Source organism: Neltuma alba, unplaced genomic scaffold (assembly GCF_004799145.2).
Source record: "Neltuma alba isolate B1F8T4 unplaced genomic scaffold, ASM479914v2 tig00010898_pilon, whole genome shotgun sequence".
Lineage (NCBI taxonomy): Eukaryota > Viridiplantae > Streptophyta > Magnoliopsida > Fabales > Fabaceae > Neltuma > Neltuma alba.
In genome coordinates, this window is record NW_021635682.1 from 70053 (window position 1) to 76052 (window position 6000).

Below are 6000 nucleotides of genomic sequence, written 5' to 3' on the forward strand. Positions count from 1 at the left end.
TTTTCTCTTTTAAATTTTAATTACCTTGATATGTAATTAGTTGATTTTTACAAAGCCCTTTGTTGTGATTTTCAAGCAATTAGAGAAGGACCCAAGAATCATGATGGAGCATGGACATAGCCAAAATGTTACAAGGACCAAAACACAAAAGTTGGGAGTGTTCTGCCTTCCCAAGTCATGACATGGACTCCTTAGGTTGCGACTTGGATGCCTCTTAGTGAAATTACGTGTTTTGGACCTAAGTCAAGATGAGAGCTCTCTGTCTTCCCTAGTCACGACATGGAACTTATCAGGTCGCGACCTGACCCCCCTGAGTTGCGACCTTACATTCTTGGGGTCGCGACCTAAGTGCGTTAAGTGAAGTTGTGTGTTTTGGAATAGGTTTCTGAGCTTCTATACCTAAAGGGGGCAGCCACCACGAAAAGACACTCTTCCATTCTATAGATTTGCACGAGGTTGAGCCACCATCATTTCCTCTCAAGTCTCCATTGATCCTACACCCAAAACTTTCATTTTTCTTCATCTCTTCATCATTTTTTGTGTTACTGGACTGATCAAACCACTCCAACACCCTTCTTTATTTTTCCAACTTTATTTTTAGCTTTAACCATGGCTGTTCATTTCTGGAGCAATTACGATTGGTTTGAAGGCATGAGAGGCTGAACCCCTTATCCTCTTGGTGATGGAGAACGAAGCTTGAGCTCAATGATCTAATCAAGGAGTTTTTCTATAGTCTAAACCTTTGTTTAATGTTGTGTTGAATATTTCTAGATTTGGGAACTTTTTGCACTTGTATCAAACTTGGTTTATGATTGTAAATCTGGTGTTTAGACTATTCTATTGTATTTGGATTGGATGATGTTAATGTTGATTAATCTATATAATATTTTAGTTTGAATCCTTGTGTTCAGTTTGATTTTGAGTAATTATTGTGATTAATCTGCATGCTTGGTATAATGTGTTTGTCGATTGACATTCAGAGGACATTTGCATCATCTGTTCATCTACACTCTAAGTGGTTTTCAGCAGTGTCTTAAGAGATGTTAATTAACTTTGATTAAAGTTAGTTTTCATTAATTAAGACATTGGACCCAAGTGATTACTTGGGGTTTTCTTCAAACTCAAAGGTTTTCTAAAACTCCCAATCATTCTAAAGAGTAGTGATAGCTGAGTTTTCATCATTAAGAGACTGTTTGACCATAATTCCCTTTTAATCCAAAACATTTCTTCATTTATTTAAATAGTTAACTTTCTGCACTTTACATTTGTTGTACCACCTTTAAAACAACTAAAACCCCCCTTTTACCCACTCAAATTTACAATGTTTTTTAAAACTAATTTAGACTAGGATTTCCAATAACAAGCTCCTCGAGAAGAACGACTGGTTGCATCCTATACTGCATTTTATCTGGTGCAACTCTCTTTCTTGACGATTCGAAAGGCGACAGTCTGGCCATCGATCAATGGCGCTGTTACCGGTTAGCCATTGAATTGGTTCCCTAGTAATTGGTTTTCCTCACCATTGTGATTTGGGTCGATTCTCGTAGAGTTTTAGTTTTTGAATTTAAATCTTGCATTTTATAGCATCAAAAATTTTGAGAAATAGAACCAAATATCTTGTTTTTCTATACATTTGCGTTTGTATTCTTGCATAGCATGTTGTATTTTTTATTCTAGCTTGATCCTGAGTGTTTTGGCTAATTGCTTGAAATTTTGAACTCTGTGCATAGTTGTTTAGCATCTAATTGAAGTACTTAGTGATTTTTTTTCAAAGATTTCGTGAAAATAGCTCTCTGTGACTTTGAGTCGCGACCTCATATATTTGGAGTCGCGACCTAAGTGATTGAGTCGTGACCTAACTTGTGGCTTGTCGTGACCTCAGCTTTCTATTTTCCAGTATTGCTCTCGGTCTGTTTAAGTCACGACCTCAACTCCCTCTTCTTTCAGGGTTGTTTTCTGTTCATTGAAGTCGCGACCTGGATTACCCAAGTGGCGACCTGATCTGGTTTTCTATTGAAAATTTTCCCGAGTGTCTAGACTTACTCTTTTTTTTGCATAACTGTGCTTTCTACACATACTTTGAGAGTGTAAAGCACTTCATACACCTCAAACTCACTAAGCATTATTTGAAATCATTGAGTTTGCCTCAATTTTGAACTACATACTTGGTAAATACATGGTTTTGAACCAACCTCTTTCTTGAACTCTATCTGTGCTTGAATTCTTGAGTAATTGTGCATGCCTAAAGAGCGTAAAGGCAAGAGAGGTAGACATACAAGATCTCATAGCCCGCTTATTTTACGAGACCTACCCCAGTCATCTAGTGAAAGTGAGGAAGTAGAAGAAGAAATTATGGTTGAAATACCTCCTCATGGTCTAAATGGTGGTAATGGGAATGGTAACCATAATAGACCTAATAATAGTGGTAATGAGGGGCAAGGAGAAAATAATGGCTAGAATAGGATCAATGAACAACCTAGGGATAGAACCATTAAGGAACTAACTCAATCTGATGGGAACTTTGAACCTATACCTGGTGCTTTTCCTACTTTCAATGCAGATTTTGAAATTAAAGGTCAATTGATTCACTCATTGCCTAAGTTCTATGGTCTTACAGGAGAAAACCCATACTTGTACCTCCGGACTCTTTATATACAGTGCTTGTCCATGAAGCCAGTAGGAGCCAGTAATGATGACATTATGTGGAAGGTTTTTCACTTATCTTTGGAAGGCAAAGCTAAAGAATGGTACATGAACCTGCCACTCTATGTGGATAATGCCTATGAGTCATGGACCAGTTTCAAGAAAGCATTCTTGGATAAATACTTCCCCTCCGCAAAGATTTCAGCTGCCTGCAAGGAAATTTCAACAGCTAAGCAAGAGCCATTCGAGACATTCTTTGAATTTTGGAGCAGATTTCAAGAGATGCTTGCCTGGTGCCCCAACCATCAGATTCTTGAGGAGCACTTGGTACAATATTTCTACAATGTGTTGTCAACATATGATGCACAAGTTTTGGATGTTGTTGCAAATGGGTCTATGGACAATATGGAACCAAGGGCTGTATGGGAGTTAATAAGGACCTTTGCTCTTAATAGACAACATGTGAGCTCAAGGGATTCAAGAGACCCTAAATATGAAAGAGACCCCCTCTTGGTAAAGCTAGCCCAAGACATGTCTAAACTTACAAATACGGTTGAAAGCTTTCGCTCCAACAAAACTCACTCTCTTGCCCTAGTAGCTACAAGTTGTGAAGTTTGTCATTCACCGATACATACTACCTCAAATTGCCCTGGGCTAGTTGAAGAAGTGAATGCCATGTACCAAGGAAGAGAGGGGCAATATCAGAAAAAGGGCCCCTACTCAAACACCTACAACCCCAGTTGGAGAGATCATCCAAACTTCAAATGGGGTGGGGGAGCAAATAGACCAAACCAGTTCTAAGGCAATCAGTTCCACAATCTTGGGGCCTCCTCAAGCACATTTTAAGATCCTTTAAGAGTAGTGGTGACAACTCCATAACAGACTATGGTATCTCAACCATCACTAAGAGGGGATGACACTTCTTAACTTTTAAAGAGCATGGCTACTCAGGTGACAAACATAGACGGGCGAATGAAGGAAAGTGATGACAAGTTCGTCTCCACAACCACCATATTGCAAGGGATGCAGAAAGATAACTCAGATGTTCATAAGAAACTGGAGGAGCTCACTTTAAAGAACACTAATATCACCAGTCATTTGACCCAACTATCTAATACGGTCAACGACATACAAGCCAAAAGCAGAGGCAGCATTCCCTCCAATACAGTGATCAATTCAAAGGGCCTCAACGCCATAACTCTAAGAAGCGGTAAAAATGTTCACTATGAAAGTGAAAAGGTAGACAAAGATGATTCTGCATAAGGGGTAGAGAGTCCCTCACTTTCCCTAATGAGGCTTGGCAAGTCTGAGAGCACCAAAGAAGAAGAGCTCATGATAAAAGTAAGAACATACACGAAACTAGAAGAGAAGTCAACTCAAGCACAAGAAGAAGCAACTCAAGAAGTTGTGTCAGAAGATGAGAGCACTGTAGAGAGCTTGACTCATAAAGGCAAGCAAAAGGAGGACAAGCTAGAGACCTTTCCTACAAACCTCTAAGACTATCAAAAGTATAAAACATAGCTGTATAACAATGGAGGTAGGGGACCACGTTGTAACTTTTAATATGAATGAAGTTATGCATTATCTTTTTGACAATTCTGCATTCATGGGTTTAAATGCCATTGATTTAGCTGTTGAGCAAGCTAGGGATGAGTGACGAGAGCCTTTTTGTCGTTCGCTTTGGGGTTCTCAATCAAAAATAAATCCAAGCTATGCAGTGTAGTGCAAACTCGGGTCGTTTCACGCTTGGGAGCCTTAATTAATTACCTAAGTTAGACTAAATGCCATGCAATGTAATGAAAAGGGGTTTTTGGATTTTTAACATTTAAACAAATGGTGCCTAAACTGAATGCAATGAAAACAAACCTAAGATACTATGTTTTTAGTGTTTTAAGATAATAATGATGTAATGGAAATGATTGATAGGAAATCTCTTGAAAATGGTTTTGATGGCAATCATAGTTCACTTAAAATATTGGGAGTTTCACAAATCCATTAGGTTTTCTTAATAAGAACCTCAATAACTCATTGAGTCCAAAGCTTACATTAATGAACTCATTAATGAAAACTTTGTTTAGCTTCCCTAATGTGTAATTTTGGAATGATCATGCAATTGGCTCAATGTAACACACAATCAACTCAGTACCAAAACATAACCATGTAAGATAAGAGAGAATCATGAGAGTTACAAGAAGCATATATGCAACTACATATATTTAAGCACAAAATTCAACATCAATCAATCCAAATTACAAATGTTAATCATTAACCAATGATTACGGAATTAACCAAAGTGTCTAACTAAGACTTTACAACTCCTATACTTGGTAAATCATAAACACATAGCTAGAAACTAAAGATTAAAACTAAAACTCCCCTTTGAAGCTTGGAAACTCATGCTACTCCACCATCTTCAAGAGTTGGAAAAGCCTAGCTCATCATAGCCTTGGAATCAGCTCCAACCAGAGTTAAATCTTCAGCCATAACAGTCAGGAGATGAAGGAAATGAAAGTGGATGAAGAAGAAGTGCAGGAAAATGGAAGGTGAAGGAGATGGAGATGGAGGATTAGGGTTCAGTGGGAAAGATGAGAGGAGATGATGATAGAAAACGTAAGTGGTGGCTCCCTCCTTGAGTCTGACCTCACCTATACCCAAAATAGGGTTTCTAACTCGAAAATGACATATATGGGTCGGTTCCTAGAGGTGGGTAGGTCAGATTTTCCCAAAATGGTCGGGTCTGAAATGTGCTGATACGAGGGGTTCGCCGCGGTGAACCATGGCAGAGGGCTTTCCTATTTGATGGGCGACGTTCACCGCGGCGAAGGAAGAAGTGTGCTGTGGTAAACTATGGCAGAGGCTCCTCTTTGCATCTTGTGTCTTGAGTCTTCAATCTTAGCCCCGATCTCAGGTGTCCTACATTGAAAAGCAACAATTTGAAGCATCAATTGTCCTAGAAATCAATTGAATACAATTAATAACCAATTATGACAATTTTACCCTCAAAAAGACACTAAATCAAAGTAAGGACTCTTAATCAAAATTAAGCATAATTATCATTAAAAAGGAGCCAAAACCTATGATAAAAACCCTTAAAATGATATGAAATAATGTAGAACAATTGGGGTCAATCAAATTCCCCCACACTTAGACCTTTGTACTCTTGGACAAAGCTCATAAATAATTCAAAGAGATACCAGTACAAAGAGAAACACTACCATGCTTGAAGATGAAAGCAGAAGATCAGTAAGAAATTCTTACAGAAGTTGACATCAGTAAATAAGGATATGCTAAGAAAATGAGCACAATGGACAATTAACTCAAAAGATTGATTAAGAAGGATCTATCTCACGGATAAGT